Source organism: Varroa destructor, unplaced genomic scaffold, assembly GCF_002443255.2.
Source record: "Varroa destructor unplaced genomic scaffold, Vdes_3.0 BEIS01000005.1, whole genome shotgun sequence".
Classification (NCBI taxonomy): domain Eukaryota; kingdom Metazoa; phylum Arthropoda; class Arachnida; order Mesostigmata; family Varroidae; genus Varroa; species Varroa destructor.
The window spans coordinates 26,439,456-26,460,831 of record NW_019211458.1 but is presented as its reverse complement, the minus strand read 5'-3'; the positions used below and the strand labels follow the sequence as shown (position 1 = coordinate 26,460,831).

At 43.5% G+C, this 21,376-nt stretch overlaps 1 long non-coding RNA gene across 1 annotated transcript in view; it reads left to right on the top strand.

The window, feature by feature from the left end:
- The window catches only part of LOC111251878 (uncharacterized), a 6,691-nt gene extending 2,931 nt beyond the window's left edge, over window positions 1-3,760 (top strand). Inside the window, exon 3 of the long non-coding RNA XR_002673994.2 lies at window positions 3,159-3,760. This is a non-coding gene — a long non-coding RNA (uncharacterized LOC111251878). The remainder of the gene's footprint in view (window positions 1-3,158) is intronic.
- The last annotated feature ends 17,616 nt before the right edge of the window (window positions 3,761-21,376 follow it).

Sequence of the window (21,376 nt, the reverse complement as noted above, 5' to 3'; positions counted from 1 at the left end):
TCTTAACTATACGCTGCCATAAAGTGCCGCGCGCTGAAATCACCATAAATGTACATGCATATGTATATGTCAATGTGTATAAGTGTTCATTGAAATGGAGAATTGAAATGATTGAGTGTGGCTCGAAACTCAGCCTCACACGATGGAATGGACGGTTACTCATATTGAGTCTTCCCACCGAAACATTCGCTACTCGATCGTATTATTTGATGTTAAGGCAGCGCCCAGGGGCAGTGGCGATTAGAGACGGTGACGGTGATACCCGTGACTGAGAAAAAAAAAAGCGAGAAAAAATGCTGCAGGAGCCTGTGAAACGGGCGCAGCCAGGCTATTGGAGGCCGAGCGTGCCCCAGCGCCCTCCAATCTCTCACTATGTCATGCGCTTCTTGCCGTGGATGCATCCAAAAAGATTTTGACCGACCGTTCGTGGACGTTCGGACGATTCCAAAAACGGAGAGAACGAGCGATTTTTAACGTTTCAAAAACCTTTCCGATGCCTCAGGAAATTCTTGCATGCATTTTTATATGCAATGTTACCCTGGACTTGTAGCTGCCGCTCGCACTACTTCTATAGCAAACGCGTTAGGAAAGAGAGTCGGCCGAGCTGGGCGCGGCAGGACGATGAAAGCTCGCTTTATAGGAACCGATGCAGAGCATGAACTGTTATACAACAACACGCTGCTTCACGGCTAGTCCAGGAACAGCTAGTGACCCTAGGAGTACTGACGAAACTGAAGGTCAGCAACAGTACGTATCCCACCCATCGCATGGGCCGATCCAGCAGCTTGTACAAAGGTCATTTCCACTAGTTTGTATTTGTCTGAAGGTCACATGGTTACAGTTATATACGAGGCCGTATCGGTGACTTGCTTGCTATGTCTTTTAACAGGAACAGGCCTACGTATATTTAAAGGCCAGGCCGGAAGAGGTCGGTGGCTCAGGAGACATGTGATACCCGTCGAAATAGTGTGGGTTGTCGTGTGTAACGTTGGTAAGCCTATAGAGAGTGCTGCAAACGCTGTGGGTTGCGTGAAAACATTAGTGAAAGAAGTTGATGGGAAAGAAGGAGCTTAGTGGGGGCTGTTTTGGGGTTGCTATAGGGTGAGATGGGTGCGGGATCCGGCATGACGGAGTTTCGCTTTCTTACAAGAGAAGTCGCCTCGCGTCATAGTTCTAATAAAGTTTTTCTACAGCATCAGCAGCTGCTGCTGCCGCTGCCACCGCCAACGCGAGCGCTATGTAATGGCTTGGGCAAGCTACAGAGTGGCAGCCAGGCAGTAAGACAGTATAGCAGCAGACACGATCGTCGTTGTTGTCTTCGTCGCTAGTGGTCGTTGTCCTAAACAGGCGAGACGCCGCGCTTGGAACAGGAAGGTAGAAGGCGTTATTGCTGATGGTAGCGTGGCTTTTCTTCATTCCTTCAGTCTTTTTCGTCTTCTTCTTCTAAAGAGAGTCGGGAAGAGATGCATTGGATGGCAAAGAAGGAGCAAAGAAATAAGGGTCCAAGTGGGTGGCCAACAGGAACAGCAGCCCAGCAAACGGCATGCGAATATATACATGGTGCTGCCCGTACCGGGGATAGCCGGAGAGAGAGTAGAACAAAGTCGGCAGAGCTACATTGAGCTGCCCTTGCTCTGAGGGCTGAGGGATTTTGGTCGCCGAGCGGCCATGATCGCGCACTGAAAAAGTCCAAGCCGGCCAAATGAGCAACAGTCAAGGGAACGAAGCCAATGGTCGAATAGTGTCAGTCGCTATGATAGCGGTGGAACGGCAGCTAGCAAAAAAGTTCCTCTTTATGAGTCGTACGCTTACTATCGTCGACGGTGGGACTAGCGGTAAGGGTGGCCATTTAAGCGGGTGTGGTAGTAACCGGCTTGTGCGAACAAAAAGAGAAGAACATAGCGGCAGTTCTGAAGCGACCCACCAAGGGGCTTGCAAGCTGGGTTTTGAGGGGCCGTGGACGAGGCCGTAAGAATTTTCATTCATCTCTCTTTTTGTGGATGATTCTTTGGCCATTGTGGGCGAGGCTGTGAGCCGAGTCGCTTTCGCCGTCAGCACCTCCGCTGAGTCCGGAACTGCCACCGCCGTCACTGCTTCCTCAGCATGGACCAGGAAGCTTGGCGCGGCAAAGGGCCAGAACAAGTAATGAATTTAATATCGGCATTGGTCACCCGTAGACAGGCAGTCCACGCTGCCGTCATAGCCTTTCTGACTATGAGTCAAAAGTGAGACGGCTACCACTACCAATGAAGCCGGCTGACTAAGTGGTGCCTGGCCTCACGTCTCGTTGGCTGCGTTTAAGTCCACCCGCAAGTAGGCTTTAGGAAGGAAAGGTCCGGACGCAGGGGCTAAAGGGGGAAATGAGAGAAGCTCTTGACGAACAGAGGCACCGGCTTTCGATTTCTGCACTCTCGTCTCAGTCTCCTAAGTTTAGACATATCCTACTCCTTTTCTTTGAGAAAGGGCCGCTTTTTTTGCCGTCGCCTACGTCGGCCATTTCTGTTCGCTGGTAGTTGCTTAGTAGGTCAGGGACTGCCGATGGATCGCCTGGGTGAGATAATATCGCCACGACTGTCGCTATTGCTGGATGTCTGGCTTCCTGGTTCTCTGGTTGGCCAGCTGACTGAAAAAATACTCGGATATCGTATGATACTGCGACGTCCTCAACTCGTTCCCATTCTGGCACTAGCCGACTACCGTTAAAATAGTCCAAGCGTGATCAGCGCTACCGATTAAAGGGGGTGCAGTAAGCGTAAGTCGAGCAAAGAGAACATCTTGCTCCGGTCAAGTGAGAAATGAGTAGTTGTAAACTTGGCTAAAAGCTTTGGATAAGAAGGGCCGTTACTTATGTTAGGATATCAGTACTTTGGAATTTAGTTGATTTTATTTGATTCCACTGAATTCAATAGATAGTTACCTTGTCACGCCTGGGCGTCGACAGTTAGTGAATCGCTTATTAACTAACATTGCGGATAGTCGCCATGTCGTAACAAGAAACTTCAAAAGGCCATACGCATATACAAAAAGCAGCATAATCTTGATAACCAATGTGAACCAACCTCTTTGAATACGTTTCCATAAACATGCGACCATCATTGGTTCTGTCTTCAGCGCAAGCAAGTGGTTACATGGCGTATTGTTATCGTACCGTTTTATAGGTTCGTGACTCTCAAATAAATCAAATAGGACCCGCAGACCGTTCTTCACGTCAAGGCTGGCATTTCAAGATACTCAATACAAGCTTGGCTTTCGCGGACTTCGGCGTTGAACTAAAGCAGACCCAATTGTGCCGTAAGCCTCTTCCCAAGTGACTCCCTGTAGTAATACCTCACGGTTCAAATACAGTGTGATTAAATGTACAAGAAGTTGAGGTGAGGAGTTAACCTTACATGAACAAAACGCTAATATATACTTTTGAATAGGAAACAGGAAGCTGTAAAACTTAGCGGCGGTTTCATGGAAATCACTACAACTTCGACCTGCCATGCTTCTTTTTTTTACTAAAGAGCATATTTGGAGACTAATTGGTATTACGATATGCTAAATTTACTAAAAAAATAGGCTTATTCCGCCATTAACTCGTCGACTCCATATGATCAAAGCTTCGTACCGTTGCTAATTTTAGAGCTACAATTTTGTGGGAAATGTACATTGTCTCGAGACCCGCCAAAATTTGAAGCTAGGCCTCCGTCAGCTTGGCAGATTTGGCAAACGCAATCTGTAATCATAGCCTAATAAAGTAACAGGGGCTGCCACTTTAGTCGGTTCATCTTTCCTAGAGGCCATATTTTCCGCAGAAAAAAGTGACAAAGCTGATGGCACCAATAGACTAATAAACACATTAAATTGGAGTTAAGTTTCGACCTGGCTTTTCGAATATTATATATATGATTTTCAAAATATAGTTTACAGTTTAAATTACTATAACCTCAGTTTTGATCTACGTATAATTTACATTTGAATTACAAAACAATATCTTGCCGCCTCTAATATTCAAACTTATTTTCGTTCTGCTGATAGCGGTCGGCTATTTAGCTAAAGATTCAATTGCAACTTCTAGATTTTACAGCGTCGTCGGTTTCTGACTCCTTCCTTATTTTTATTGTACGTCTTCAACAAGGAGTCCACTGGCATCAAGTCTGGAAAACGGGCTGGACATTTTATGGGACCTCTTTGTCTAGCCCATCTGTTTAAGAGATTCTCATCGATACATTCTTACATTAGAGTGTAGGTGCTCCTTTCTGTTAACTATAAAATCCGCCAAAGTCTCCTGAAATGCGTGGTAAAACAAATTTCTGTAGTCAGTTTAAAAATCGGCATCATTCACTGCACTACCCAATAATTTTTTCTTTTTTTAATTACAGTATGTACATTTTTTTGGGGCACCCTGTATATATATACAGTATCGAATACAAATTTTGGTGGGGTATTTGTTGTAGCACTTACGCGTTTTTCCGCCATTCCTGGTCCGAAACGGAAGCCAGTTCTTGCTATAAAAAACAACAAGCTCGTAGAGGGGAAAAACAGTGCATTTTTTTTGGAAGGATTAGATATTATCCCAGCCTTCCGAGGTAAACGAACCTCCTACTAAGACCACTAAGCTTCCCTTACTGTCAAAAATCGGGCGTTTTACGTCATTGCCAATTTTCACGCTCTTCTAAAAAATTGGGGAAATGCTTTCACAACAGGGAAATGCTTTCAAACACTGCTTTAATTAAAGAAACTCGAAAATTCATCGAAATGACGCGGAAAGCCATTCATTGTCTAATATCTGAAGGTTTTCGCTACATAAGTTGACTGCCGTTTTACATAAGAGAAGCTGAATGGCTAAATGAATGACCCAGTTAGAGCCTAAGAGTTTGACAGATTTTTTGAGACTTCTTCGTACCTAAACTACTAAATAGCCCCAAGGAATTTTGTTCCGCTCACATTATATAGGAATGCATAGAATGACCCTAAATTCTATAATAATGTATATATATATATATATATATATATGAGATTAAGGCAGAATGGTTAGAAATAGATTTTAAATTTGGACCAGCCTTTGCTCAAAGGTTAGCGACTGTACCTAGTTCGTCTCTCATAACTAAAAGTAATGGTTCAGTATTGACCAACATTGCGCGGTCAACTGGTGTTTCTACAATCTTCATTCAGTACTTGTATATGCATAAAAATATGTATATGAAATTACTTTGGGCTTTTCTCGTGTTTTTTTATCATTATAGACTATACGCACATATTATTACAAGTTATACCAAAAATTAGCTAATGAACGACATTACCGTTGTTTTCTCCTCGAACTTAGTAGTAGTAGGAGAGTAACCAAAGCTCTTAGGTCCAAGAAAAGACATGTCTAGCACACAAATGTTACATAAACTTTGGAAGTTTTTTAGGATCAGGATTTTCCGTATACTAACAACACGTAAAGTTGGTCTAGTAAACTGTTCTAATAGACCATACAATGAGGCCAATAAAGCTTCATGACTATCATATTATATTAGAAAAACAAATGTGATTTTATTTTGTCTCCGTATTCCCTTCCTAAACTTTATATGCTGTGTTCTAGAAAAATTATTGACCGTCTTTAGGCTAAAATTGATACAAATGTTGTCTTATATTAAAATAATATTACTAGACCAAATATGCGCCATTGTGATCAGCAACATTTTGGTGTTTTTCTGGTAACACCATGGTCCCATCAGCGTGAAACTTGTTTAGTTCTTAGAAGAAAAAAACTCTGTTAGGTGATTCTTATGTTCCGCTGTTGAAAATAAGCTAACACCATTAAGAGAATTCTGCGGAGACCGAAACAGATGATGATAGTCTGACGACATAAGATCCGAGCTATACGGCGCGTACATTTAAATTCCCTGCTCGAATTCCCTTAATTTTTGTTGCTTTCTAAAGCTTGATCTGTAGACGCCTTTTCTGTTCACTAGTTCCGGTCAATTTTTTACACTGGCTGTTGCGGTCTTATTAATTTTTGACAGCAAAGGTCCGAATCGCCAGGTAACAGCAACTCAGTACACAACTCCGTTCCCATCCAATCGGGAACTTGCCTTGGCTTTGTCACGAGTTCATTTCTTTTTATATTTTCTTATTTACACATCATTGTCTTATGTGGCGTATGGTCTACTTCATCAACCGTCATTAACCGCCTTAGTGATTGGTTTGATTTTAGTGTTTTTGTGAAGTTACACAGATAAAAGTACGATAGAAATTCTTTTGCGTCAATACGGGTCGGACCCAAATATCGAGCTTTTTCTTTTTTTTTATAGCCGGCTCTTCTCAGATGGTTCAGCACTGCTTGACGGTACGTATTCAGTTCGATGGCAATATTATCGCTAGCCACGCGTCGATTTTTTTTGTGATTGGTTGACTACGAAGAGCATATTCTACACTGAAATTTTCAGAAGTAACGGAACCATTTTCGAGATGTTAACATATCTCAATTTAGCAGGAACGCGTATATCTTGGTGCAGCTTTTTTCCGGCGTATGGCCTCATCCTCCGCGCAGTAATAACGAATAAATGAGAGAAAAAAAGAGAATAAAATGAAATCGACTTACTGCATAGCTATAAATTCACGCAGGATACCGTTACGATGTAGTATATGTTAACTTTATCAATGTTTTCTAACAATTCAGTGACTTTGGTGCCAATCGCTTATATTTATTACAAGAATCTGTCTTGAGAGGACGGAACACTTGCACACTGTCACCGCAATACGAGAACACATATTAAGGAAAATTTCTTAAACAGACATTTTTTTTTCCTTAAGCATAGATCACTCTACCCATTCCTAATACTTGACGCAAATTATTTTTTCTGTGGGAATATTTTAAAGATAAAGTTTACGTCGGCAAATCATCAAGAGTCCACCGTTATCAGCGGTATTTTACTGTACTAGCTTAAATTATATAATTAAATTATATCGAAGATAGTATTGTGTAACTATAATTAGCCAAATTGTACTCTATGCATCGAGTTTTTTGAGATACTTTTTATATACAAACTATGTTTTTAATTATACGCATATGTTAAGGTTTAATCCATTTAATCCAGCCGAAGACGATGTTGACCCTGTTTCTAGTTGTTTAACGTTTTAGTGTTGGATCCTCAATCGTTAAATTGAGAATCAGTTATTTTCAGGAAACGGTACTGTTTAATTGTTTTTCTCAATTTCCTTATTGTAATACTCGTTATTATTTATCGTTAATAAGTTTTTACTTTTTAACTTCCGTTAATTATATGGAAACTGATGGTGTAGACACTCACTAGCTCAGTTAGCACGTTATTGGCAACTTAAATTGACAAGCTCCGTTCGTTGTTGACAGAAACAGGTTAATTTGTAAAGTTTTGTACACTATACGTATTCGCCGCATGGGATGATACGTGTGATTGTTAGTGTAAAGATCCTAGGGTGCGTCTAGATATCGTAAAAGATATATATTTCACATCAATATATTATAAAATCATCAATTTTGCGCTAACATTAATTAGGTCTAGGTAATGCTTCATCATACTGTACTACATGGTACTATAACAATTGTTCAAGCCGAGTCGATTTTATGACAGCTACAAACTCTGATTTTGTTAAGGAAAAGTCACAGCGGCCTATAGAAGGCTCTTGTCGGTCTCTTTTATTGCTTGTTTTCTTACTGATCTTCTTAACTTATATGGATAGAAAATTTAGAAAGCTATGAATCCTAAAAATCCCAAAAGCTTACTTAGTATTACTTTTATATTGTCTTCCATAGGCGATAGTTCCTTTTGGACACCTACAAATTCTAGGTGCTCTTTCAATTTTACAGCTCCTTGTTAGTTTATTTACAAATTTATAGATACATACTCTACTGTAAACGCAGTATAAAATAAATGGCCACTGGACTAAACCGCTGTTTGTAAGCTATTTTTCTAAGGGCCATTTTAGGACCAAACTAACGTTACATATATTCATAAGGAGCACGTTTTACTTTATTTTACATAGCAGGTCATATTCTATTGTTTTATGAAGGAGTTGATGGCTCACTTTGTGAGTCCCGTTCGTGTTTTTTCGGTGATTCATCCTTAGAGTTTTTAGCCGGTTCCTCCTTTGAATCGACTGGTATGTTTTTGATATTGACCTTTTGGAATTTTTTTAGGCTTTAATATTTTAATTCCCACTCTTTATTATACAGTGAAGGATTATCTTTGTGTGTATCGACCGTTTCTCCGCTATCTATTTTACTTTTGTTATCTTTCTATTTAATTCTCAAGCCAAATTGGCCGAAATAGTACGTAGGTTAGTAATACATTTTTATTTAAACCTAGTGTTGATTTATGGAGTAATGTAAGTTTTTCTGACAAGACGGCTGTCTAAAACAGTATTCGTCTGGTCAGCGCTGAGAAATCGTTAAAATCGTTTTAATCTTATTAAGATAGAGCATCTCGACTATAAGTGAAATCTTTCTCTCTCTCTCTCTCTCTCTCTCTATATATATATATATATATATATATATATATATATATATATATATATATATATATACCGTAAATCACTTGGCCGAGAAACTACAAAGTTTCGCACTGATAACATTATAGTATTACCAGGAAAATGGCAGAGGATCGTCGATTAAAATGATATATATTTAGTTTACTGAAGCTGTTGTAAAATGTTTGCTTCTATTTTGGAATAAGGCCCATCAACATGGTCTCGAACACTCAATAATATTCTTTCCTTTGCTCTATTGTATAAGTATTTTTTTTTAATTTATAATCAGTATTCCATTCCTTGATCACACAGCCCTACAATGTCTCCGTAATAACATGTCAATGCCTAAGCTTTTAGGTATAATTCTTATCGTAGACCTGTTCCAAACGAACCGTGCCTTCGCTTGGTTCCTTGAAAACTAAGGCACTTCTCACCTTAGCGTTCGAGGTGTTCGCAAACCAATCATAAAAGACGAAAGATCTTCACTACTTTCAGTATTGTGACATAATTTCATATTTTCACATCTTTCAGTTTATCATTATCCTGAGTAAGAAATATTTCGTTCCGTATTGACCTAAACCATGGAGACATCAGTTTTAGTATTTCAACGTATGCTCCCGCAGGTCTCTTATTAGCTCATTGCTGACCTACATTTTGGCCAGTCATATTAGGTTGTACCGAGCATTTTAGCAAGGTTCGGATTTGTATTGTTGTTCCCCATTATCGTTCCCTGCCGGCTTTGCATTCATTTGGTAACAATAAGCATTAATGATCACTTATTATCAGATTGGGTTCTTCAAATCAGTTTTAAGCTTTTTCGGATCTTAGATCGACGGCCAAGTAGAACTTCGAGAAGCGTTATACCTGAAAGTTATCCACTTTGTAATTGCGTGATTTTTCAAAATTAGCTATAGCAAGACTTCTGGAACTTGGCTGACCTAATTTGAAATTGATATAGATCGCCTTCTCCGTAAAGTACGTTTCTTATGATTCGGTACTATGGAGAAGCATACGAAATCCTTCGAATACGTTTCTCTGTAGTATTAAAATATTTTTTGTTTGCGCTGTTCTGTTTCTATCAAGTAGGTACTTGTCCAGGTGGTATAATTTTGGGAATTTTAAAGTGCTCAGCACTGACCCCCTGCAGACCTGGCTCCGTCTAGCGGTTTACAAATACAAATATTTTTTTAAGCAAGATAACTTGTGTCAACCGCCGCTAGGTAACATTAGTGTTCAATTAAGCAGGTGAAACGTACATTTTTCAAGATATTTTTTTCTAATGTATAGCAGACACCTTTGGCCGCCAACGTCTTTTTTAGACGCATATATATGTTCCTGTGGTTTTTTGATTTACTGTCAACTTTTTATTTGTTCCCGCTTTGTTCAACCTTGTTTCCTTCGCCTGCTTTTCCTTTTATCATGTTTTTGTCGCTGTTACGGTAGGTGCCATTATCGATCCTTGCTTGCTTTCTATGTGGACTGCAACTGACAGGGTTTCCTCCAGTTCGGGATTCAAGCCGATCGTTACCCATGGGTACGCCTTAAATGTGCTGGTCTTATTTGTTGTCAACTTAGAATGATGAGCCAAGGACCGTACCGTTAAGTGATGATGATATGGCGCTATCGATTCACGGTTTCTACACCTTATGCGCGATATGCGTTTACTTTCTTATGTACTGCTCTACTTCCTACATAATTTACTTTATAGATAATTCTCCCTTCTCCATAGATGTCACATTTATCGAAAAGTGGCGCCTGATCAACAGGTATGACTTTGACGCGTAGAACTAAACTAGGTAAATAAATCACAGAATCGTATTAATGAATTCTCTTGATTGCAGTACAATTCCGGAACGCCAATAGATTATGCTATTTGTCTACAAGAGCCAATGTTTTGCTAATTCGGAAAACGACGGTGTACCGATCTCGATAGACAAAGCTGCGAACTCAACACCGAAGGCTCTCTTTCATAGAAAAACAAAGTTCACTTCTTCAGTATTGGTTTAGCAGTTATAACATAGCGATCTTTGATTTCACCCGTAGAAACCTATAATTCCAACTCAATATGATGTAAGCACACTAAGGCAGCTGTTATTGGTTTTGAAGACCTATCCATAACTTGGTGTCAACGTCTGATCTGCATTATTATTATTATCATTACTGTTAATAGCAACTACGGCACTTCGATCGATGTTTTCCTCCACACGTTCGGTGACGTTTTTTTTAACGTGACAATGATTTTTTTAAATCTTTGTCTTCAATTTTTTTGGAAAACAAATCAGTTTGCTTCCGAGTATCCGTTTGTTGTGCCAGGCTAAAATATCTTGTCGTGAGAACTCCAAAATTGCATCGACTAGATAAATAACAAAGAGTATTAATTTGATTATTGTTATTTGTGTGAATACGAAGATATTGTCTTGATTTCGCCATATTAAATATGAGAAGTATATTAATCTTTGAGGAAAAAAAAAAACAAAAATGTGAAGACTATTTACCTGTTCAGTTTTCAACCTACCTAATCTATTCGAGATAATTAAAATTCTGGCTAGATTCCCGATCATTCACTGAATTTCTTGACGGCTGCATGGCTGACTCGAGGAGTTCTTTTGGTGTTTTGGACGCGTTACTTTTGGAAGCGTTCTAACAAAAAGTAAACTCAGCTACGTTTGCTGAACTAACATTACGAACTAGCTGGCTGAGTTGCAATTGATATTTAGGTAGAGAGAACGGCGATGATCAATAATCTCATTAAACATGAGAAATCGTTCGAGCAGGTGAAAAGTTAGTTTTCATCCAATGCCCACGTATTTTTCAACTGTTTGCCTTACAGAGTGTGTAAGTTTAAAGTTTTACTATCTGTGCTTTTTCCTATTGCTGCGACACAAATATATTACCAGCTGTAAAATCGACGACTTTAACGGTGCTATTTTACTAAATCATCAATGCGCTGAATGTTTTTTTTTAATTATCATGTCAAGCCTGCCCCTGTATTTACGTCGGATACGCTTATCTGACGGCCAGCTCGTGTCGGTCTAAAATATCGACCATTTATTATGTACATTTTCCGTTTTTAGATAGATAGAATACGTTTTCATTCATTATCCCAAATGTACCGCTAATTGGGGTAATGAATGAAAATATGCTAATAAATACCGTTATTACCACATTTGCCCAGGCATACAGTAAGCTCTAACTCCGACTGATTGGGGACCTGCGTTCTGCCCAGCATTTGCCTGATATATATATATATATATATATATATACATATATCAGGCATGATATGTATATGAGTATAATGTGGAAAAAAAACAACTCAAAAAATACTGTAAGTTTTATGCGCTCTCATTGCGGCTATCGCCTTTCTATGGAGATATGGCGGGTAATGTCGGGTAATGCAAGCTGACGGGTAGCGTACTCAGTTACCATTTCGGCGTAAACGAGTATTTTCGCAGGTCATCTATTCCCTTGTCCTCGTATTCCTGTGGGACCCAGAGGCATTCTTATGGGACAACGAACTATGTGGTTATGGCAGCAGCATTACAACGAAAAAAATGAAGTTGCTTAGCTGGCTGGCCGGCTGACTGGTTGGCTTGGCTTCACGGCACAGGCCAAGTTCGATTTGAAACCATACTGCCGCCTACCATCATTCGAGCAGCAGCAGTAGCTATCTATGTTACTTGGCATTTCTTTTCTGCAGTAGCATCTTCCTCGTCTTCGCTTTCGGCTTGTCTAGGTCGAATCGTCCGGTCAGTGGTCTGCCTTAGTTAGTTTGCCTTAGTCTGTCCAAACTTTCCTCGCCTTCTCTTGGTTCGACCAACCGCTCGAACGGGCGGTTGGCTGACCGACGAAGCACCGGTCTGCGGTTTGTTTGGCCGGAAGGAAGGGAACCCCATCGAGCGACGAGGAATACAATCGCCATCTGCCGGCCAACACCCGTCCATTCGGCTATTCGACTCTGTGAGTCCGACTGGTCCTATCACTCTCTTTCTCCCTTAGTCCCTCATCGTCCTCTGTTCTTTGGTCACTCTCCCTGCGTCTCTGTGTCACCGAGAAGAAACTGTGGCTTCGCCGATTCGTGTGCCGACTTCTGTACAGCGGCGAGCAGAGACGCTAGTGGTAGCGATAGTCCTAGTTCTTACTGCTGCTGCTACTTCTACCGGGTGTCGATGGTAGCTGGGCCGCTCAGCCTAACGGTACGCCTCGTCCCGTTTTGTGGGTGTGTAAGAAACCAGCGACCCAACCTCATTCAGTTCTGCTCATCAGAGATATACGACGGCGAGTGTCTACTGGCAGCTGTGGCTGCACCTCTTCTGCCGCCAATGCGTTTGTTCACCATCCCCCAACTTCACCCCGACAGAGGAGTTAGTCGCTCTCCACTACTGGTTAGTGCTAGTGGGTCTTGCGACGGTTTGGCGTAGCAGCTAACCAATATTGGAGTCATTCGTCGTCTCACCTTCTCTCATAGAAGAGTCTGTGGAGAAACCCTGAGGGTCTTCGTCCGTCCGATCCTCGCCACCTCTGCCCTTGCTGGCCCACTGCCATTGGTAGCCGTCACTAGCAGCTTACCCGACCCGGCTCACTTAGCTTTCTGAAAAGAGCAGCAGCCGTCGTCGCACTGTCTTTCGTAGCGATAGTCCCTAGTGGACATACGTATACACACGCAGTCATATAGGCGACGCGCACCATCTCCTTTGCACTGTGGTCTAACACAAGCGAACTGCTCTAGAAGTCTACCATCAGGCGATCCCGAATATTGACAGCAACATTACCGGAAAAGGCAATGAGAGAAAAAAAAGTTGAGACCTCACAAACTCCTCCTAATTTATGTTAGAATCGTCGGTCTGTAGTACCGACACTTTTCTGCTGCTACGCCCTATAAATTGTGTATGTGTGTTTGATATGAGTACGCCTGTAGTTAGAGTTGCCAATAGCATAGTTATTCCAACCAGACGAAGTGCGTACAACATATAAAGCGTTGATACTTGCCGGTGCTATTATTTTGAAAGTATGATCCAGAAAAATAATATAAGCTAATGCATTTTCGCCAGTGCTCACAGATTCGCGATATATGGTTGTCAAATACGCTTAGACAATATTACATTGGGCCGCGACTTGTTTCAGTTTAGCATAAAGCACAAGTGATTGTAAGCCGCGTCGTTGTCGGTCGTTTTACCGCCTTTTCTTCTTAGCTGTCCTACTTCGTTCGACTGGGCAGAGAAAGTCTAGTAGCCCCCACACAGAACAGATCTTCTCAGTGTCTTGGTTGGCATTTAAAGGACCAAGGGGCCGACCGACCAACCGATCCTGAGCCGTGCTCCTTAGACCGTCCTGCGTGACGGCAGTAGAAGATCGAAAGGTAGAAGTAATGTGCGAGCAGTGAAGCCAGAGACAGCACATCTCTGCCCAATTAGTCGACTAAATGACAACGTTTGTCAGTGGTATGAGTCGGGTGGACGGAAGGTAGGTAAAGGAGCTAGCTTGTAAAGAAGAGCGGCCGCTCGGTCGGAGAGCTGAAGCAGTCGGTGGCAGCGTTAGTGGCGAAAGGCGAAAAAGAAATTCTCTTATTTTGTTGAATCGGTAGCCCCGCTGGAGATTCGGGAGGCGTCTGGAGTACGAATAAAATCCGCACCCCATCCGCTAATTCCTCCGCCTCTAAAGGATGTCTCTTGCTCTCTCAGCCAACCACTATTCGACACTGTTGAATCCATTGCCAAATCACGGGGCCAGCACCGGCACTAATATATAGCAGCAGGACTACGTCAGTGGCCATCGTTAGGTGCCCCGCAGTTAAAAAAGGCACAATCTACTGGACAGGCGAGATTAGCAGCCGCGACTCGCTGGCCGTTGGCCTCACGCAACGAATTTGCGTAGCAGACTTCATCAGCGGTCCCTGTCGGCCAGAAGAAGCTACAGCAGCAGTAACAGCAGCTGTAATGGCTTCAACGGCCTTAATCGCTGACTGGCTGACTATCGTCATTCCTGCTGTTTAAACGCGTTTTTCTTCTACCAGCACGTCCCCTTCTCAATAGCTTGCTATTTAGCTCACCAGTAAGATAACGTGAGCCGTCGCTAACTCCGGTAGCAATAGCACTACTACGTCCTGCAGAGTTTTTTTTTCATCTTTTCTATCTTGTTAAGAAATACGCTGCTTAATATATTGAGGCAGGTTACTATCTTATCCATAGCTCTGAGGTCTTCTTCTCTGCCAGCTACGATGGCAGACGCGATGGCAAGCGAGTAAAGACACAGAGCTGGCCTATCGGGGCAGAGAGCCTAGTTAGCTAAGACCCACATCATATGCTACTCTGGCGCCCCTACCACTGACGTCACTACTAGGCAGTTCACCTTCGAAAATACGTAGGGAGGACAAGGCACGCCGCTGCTCTTGACGTTCTGCTGCTGCTGTGGTGGTTCTTAGAACTGACTCTTTAGCACTAGGAGTATTGTCAAATCTGTCACAGGTCAAGCAGTCGCCTTGAGCAGAAGTAGCGGTCCCGCAGAGATAGCGGTTGCTACTTGGCGCTGACGAGATGCAAGGAAGAAGCTTCCGCATTGCCGGAGAGAAGGTTCTGGGACTAGCTGAGATGGATCCTTTTAGATAGAACAAACCAACAGGGCTAGTGTCGGAGGCGTCCAATGGCAAAGGGACTTGCTCAGTGTCTGCCTTGTGTAGCAAAAAGTTGATAGTAGAGGCGGCGGCGGCTGTGGCCCTGTTAGTCGCGGCAGTTGCTGTGGGCGCGGTCTGCGCCAAACAACGACGTCAGGGTCCCTTTGAGTGGAGGTGCACCGGCGGGGGCGCAGGCGAACAGTTCACAAGAGGCAAAAGAAACGTATTGCAATCGGGTCCCTGTAGCGTGAATGGCGGACAACCTACAGCTGGCAGATGTGCGGCCTCAGGGCTTCCGGTCGTTAAGGTTAGACGAGGCGATGCCAGATTAACCGGCGGTAACTGCAGACTACACGTTAGCTACGTTGACGAGTCGCAGCCTCCTGCTGTAGCCAACAGCATATATTTGGCTTTACGGTGGGGTCGGTAAAACTCAAGATGTACAAACATACAATTGTGGCAAGGGTAAAACAGTCTCTTAATTTGGAGTAAACGGTTACTATTCAGGTATCCATACTCTGAGAACAACCACGACCTCGAAACTCCGTCTACCACCTCATGTCACCCGCGGGTTGTCTTCTCCCCGTTTCCGCGCACCTCTGAAAGTTTCTTCTTTTATACATCGTGATGTAATCCCTCCATTTGTTCGCGCAGTCTACCATAATAGATGAACGAATCACGAAGGCTACTCATGTAACGGACAAGCAGGCTGGCATGGGTTTGCGGAGAGGCTCGTCGCATACTGCCTCATGTCTATGATGAATACTTTCTTTGTGGGTTGGTGGACTTACCGGAAGAAGAGAAGAATAATCAGTATTAATCATTTATCGTATTAGCACCGTAACGCAGCGATCTGGCGGCTAACTAGCATACCGTGTACCGCTAGTTACTGAGTAGGCGAATCTTTTCTTTGTGTTTTCCGTTCATTTTCCGAATGCTTCACCCCTTTTGCTTTCTGGCAGATAGCATATCACCATCATATCTGGACATTGCTTCGCTCGCCAAGTTCTCCATAAAAGCGATATGCTTTCCACGCCCTGCATTGGGCAACCACGATAATCGTTGCTTTCTAACGAGGCATATATAAGGGCCCGCAAAGAGCGTAGACGAGAGAGGTGCTTTACATTAGTCTTGTGTTCTCTATATCATTCATTTCGTTTCATTCTAGCTACGCCATAAGACTTGGGCAGTAACCAGCAGCAATTATTGATGCGCTTACCGGTGCACTCAACTATGTAGCGAAAGACCCGAAACGCAACGAACGCAGCTCGTTAATTAAATCTTAATCTGACCGGGAAACTATTAGTACTTGTTTTCTAGTAAACAATGTATGGTACGTTAATCTAAAGGTGTAATATTCAAGAATGTGCCTACGATTTTGTCCTAAAGCACCGAGTTAAAATATCTTCTTTCCTTCGGAGCTGTTTCGGTATAGTAGCGAAGACAAACCTTATGCAAAACGTGATAGACAAGGCAGAGTAAAAGTCGATGGGTGGCTGAGTAGGTTGGTGAACATGAAAAATATGGACAATATAGCTACCAACTACTGGCAGCAGAACTACACCGACGAAAAGCCTCAAAGACTGCCAGGGTGACCGACTGACTAGCTATGTTGTCTTTCGGACTTCCTCCGCACGACAGCATGGCCGTGTTTGCCACCCGCTTACCGCTCCGGCTACTTCCGGTATTTGACGCCGTCCTCCGATGAAGCTCAATGAAGCGTTCATGTTGAAGGTCGCTTGCAAGAGCCTGCGGAAATTTCAGAGGGCTTTCGGCCTTCCCTTAACAGAGCATAAGCAGTTGAGCTAGCCTGCAGCAGCAGCAGCAGCAGCAGTAACCGCGTTCACTTTTCTAGGGCACAACAGGGGCTTGTCCGTCTTGCACCAAGCCCCTGTGTTCATCTGTGTATTGTGGGAGTCTTCCTTGCCCTAGTCGCTCTCATTTACGATGCTTTCCCCTTTAGCCCATGTTCCGTTTACATCGCCGTATATTTTCTGTTTTTTTTTTATTATCATTCAGTAGAAGAATAGAGCTTATTTCAAAGTGGTGAGGCTTTATTAATAGAGGAAGTGGCTTTTAGCAAAAGAACCAACAAAGGCCAACGAAAGTGGCTGCTCGCAGGACCACCGTGGTTGCCGACCGTCTCTGTCCTGCACTTCAATTCCCTTCAAACTTTCCATCAATGCCCCAACTGTCCCTTGACCGGCGCTTAGAGAAGAGGCAGACGGCAAAGCCCAGCTGCTAGCTGTTCTTCAACGGTTGATGGGGACCTTTTAGCTAGTGTAGCTAGCAAACGCTGCGTGTCTTATCCTGTTCACTATCCGATGACGAGAACGATGGAGACCACGTCGGCCATTGCGTTAGAGAACGAGCGCAGAGATTAAAACTCAATTACGGTCAAAGCTTGTTGGAAAAAGGCTATTGCGGTTCATGGCGGCTGTCTGGCTGAGTTGGTAACTGTAGTAGTAGCAGCACGCTAAAAAAAGCGTAGTGATCAGTAGGCAGGGGCTGACTAGCTAAACGGAAAATCAACCTGGAAAAGCAGAGGACACCGATAAATAAACTTGACACTGAACACAGAGCCGACGAAAATGCTTTAGACAACCGAGTCAGCAGGCCTACACCGTAATAAAATAGCCAGATATGAATGGATATGTTCGTATCGTCCTTCAAACAAGGAACCACCGAAGTCGCTTCGCGTTCGAAGCGGAAGGTGAATAGGTGATACTGTGTGATAGTTAATGTCTCTTTTGAGTGATTGTTATAATATTTGTATAGTAAATAAATATAGAAATTCCTTACTTATTAAGAATTATTTACTTATTATTAAGATTACTTACAATACATCGATATTAGATACACGTTGTGAGATTGCTCTTTGTTGCAGACAATTATCGCACAGTTGTTGCAATAATTATAATTAGTACTGAGCAAAATATTTTTCAGTCAAGAACGTTTATAAATATGCCTCGCTCAAGAATTGGCATGCTTTTTTTTTGAATGCCTGGTTAATGTCTGTCACCTACCTTTATTTGCGCTGGGGGCCGGTTTTATTTGAAACAGCGATAGCATCAGGAGCGTCAGTTATAACAACCAAAGTTCCCTCATATAAAGGATGCAAGCCTTCGACGATATGTGTTCCCCTGTCCCGCCCCATGACGAATTCGCTCGGGCGCAGCCTCTCATTCCGCTCGGAGATGCCTTCAAAAGTTCTCTGCTACAGCTTCTTTTTTTTGCTGGCCATTTTCTGCCAACCCCCAACCCCTCTGTGGTGCCTGTTTTACACCACACCGGTCCATATTTTTCTTCGGTTTTCTCAGGGCCCTGCCTACCTGCTTTAAAGGGTGTTGTCGTATATTTGCATGCAATCCCGCGGGCTTTACTGGAGCTGTCCACCCAATCAATTTTTTGGTCCCTCTTAGACCTTTTATACTTCTCCGCGGAGGCCCACAAATGCAAAACAAGGAAGAAAAAGTGAGTACTCTCCCACTGCGAAGCACTGCTGCAGATGTTGTAGGAGGCATAACTGATGTTTATTCGCTCTTTCTCCCCCTAGTCTAGATAAGAAGAACACGGCGTCGTAGTTCCATTCCGACGATGTAACACCAAGCCATTACAAATGCTCAAACTAATGAGTGATTTGGAGCCACGAGCAGAGAGTAGACCGGACTCTACGACGACGGAGGCAGAAGTGGCGACGACACGAGGCTAAACATTGTGAGGGTAATAAGTAAAAATGAGTCATTTCTGCACCTATCAATTCAGCCCGTGAGTCTCGGGACAACAGCGACAGCATTTCGGTTTAGCGGCTCATCTGCAGTCGGCTACGTGATCTCAACTAAGCTTTCTTTCTTTTTAGCCGTGAATTATGAAAAAGTTGCGCTCGCGAAAAGATTCCGCCTTCTGTTTTTCCATGTTCTCGCCGTCATCATTATCGTGGATTTCATTATGATCTGGCAGTGTCTTGCCAGTAGTTTTTTGCACCATCTGCGAACAAACAGCGGCCGAATAAAGAGAAATCCTTCAAAGTAAACAATTATTATTAGAGCTCTTTTGATATGATTTGAATTAACGCTCTTAAGATGTGCCCAGCAATGCGCTCCTAGCCGACACCTGTCTAATTATCTCTTATTATTTCTGGGCCCTTGCTGTATCTCGTGCGTCCACTTCTTGTTTTTGTTTTTTTTCAAATTTTTTTGTATTTTCACATTGTCAGCTACGTCTGTTGCAACCATGTATTGGCCGCTCGAGGGATTGTTATAAATCTAGCAATTAGTTGGTAGTTCGTTCGTTCTTTATTGCCTAAATGCCATTTTACACATCGGCGACTATAGGTGGCTCATCACACCCTACGAAAGCGGTGATGCGATCTGGAACGTTGTCTACTATTTCCAAATTTCCAGATTAGGCAACTGACGCGCAGAGCATCACAGCGTATAGATGAAGACAAACGGTTTAGATGATATGTTAACTCGGCCATTTTCTTTTTGCTATGACCTGGAAGAATTAGGAAAGGAAGGGGTTTCAGCACAACGAAATGATGTAGTAATAGTAGTACCCGTGTGCAGTGGCATTGGTACTAGATAATGAACCCATTGTGTGTAAGCACAGGATAAATATCACTTTCCGATCCATTCTGCTTTACAGAAGTTAAAAAATGTTTCAAGCGTTCAATTTTCGTGGTCGAAGGCCGCCTGTAAGCCGTTTAATAGTCTGCTTGTCCATTGGCTCAGCTTCCCGTTGTGCGCATTTTAACACAGTACTACGGCAATGGTAAGAGCACTGCGCGATCATATTATCGTCATAGAGAAAGGTATGGCCATCTAAGAACGTTTTTTTCCAACCTAACCCACCCGTAACTCCAAAAATCCATTCAAATCGACCTTATCGAGTTCATTCTCTTGATGGCAGCGAGCGTGAGGCCGAGCGTCCGAACCGCGCAATCGAGCATCTTGACGAACAAGAAAAAGTCTTTATTAGAGAGCGATAAATCCACGGTGGGGGCACATTTCCTCATTTGACAAAGGGGAATTTAGCTTGAGTAATATAGCGCAGCGAACCCACTTTCTCGAACCCCGTTCGCCCTGGCCACGGTCGCGCCCCTACCGCCAGACGCTAGCTGTGTTTCGCGAGAGCAGCAACACTCGTTTGTTCGTCGGAGAAACGAGCAGAACCCGTCGCTGGAAGTGGCAGCGGCGGCGGCAGCAACAACAGTGGAAAAGGCAATAGAACAACCGAATTTCAGAGGGTCCCAATCGCAAAAGAGTAATCCCTGCCGTGTGGGTGCATAGCGACTGTAGTGATACATGCAATGGGAGAGGACAGTCGTCGATGGGACGAACGAAAGGAACTAAAAAAAAAGTTTTGTGGGTCTAGAAGTTCGGCTGGCTAAGTGAGTCTTGCTGAGTTTAAACCGCGATTGGAGAAAGGTGGGGGCAGAGAGCGGGTAGTGAAGTCAGCGTGTCCAAGTATAGAGAGAGGATAAGGACAATGAGGCACATTGCAAAATTTCCCCATTTTTCTCTCCATTACGCAGTCACGCGAGTCTTTTCGATATAGCCCTAAGTGAGGGATGGCTGCGTCAACGGGAGCGAGTATCCCCAGCCGGGCCAACCCAGCGCGAAGGCGGTCCTGCCTAGCTGCTGGTGCTGGCACCTAGCGTACGGTCGTCCTTTGCGCGTTCCTTTCTGTTTCCCTGTCTTTCTTAGACCGTCAGGATGGAGCATGCGAGCAAGTCTTGTTGCATATTCCCATTTGGCGATATCGATTTCCATTTGTACTTCACGCTCGTCTTCCACTATCCACCTTGCTATTCGCTATTCGGCTGTCTCCGAGTTGCCAGAACGGATCTTCGCAGTTTTGTTCGGTTTGCTCGCATCCGGCACTCCGCTGTCGTCAGCGGCTCCGGAGGTATCCGAGCTTCTTTCCTTTTCTTAACCACTGCCGGTGTTATTCGGCGCGGCAGCAGAGTAACGCAAGGCATCGGCTACAGTCCCACAGTTGTGACCCCGAGGTACGTTCCATCTGCCCTACTCTCCGTCACATTCCTTCACCGTCACCGGCTCTGTGCCAACAAACGGCGAATGCAGCGCGGCAGACGGACGGCGATCGGTACACGTCTTCCACTTGTACTGCTACTCCCTTTGCTTGGTGCCTCTGCTGCGGTCCGTTTCGCCACCACGCCTCATCGCAGTTCCCTCTCACCCTTGCCCCATTCTTTTTGCATCTGTGCCTATGTTCTATCCTCTTCTTACCGCTAAACCTCGTCTCGTGCACACATAAACGGAGACACAC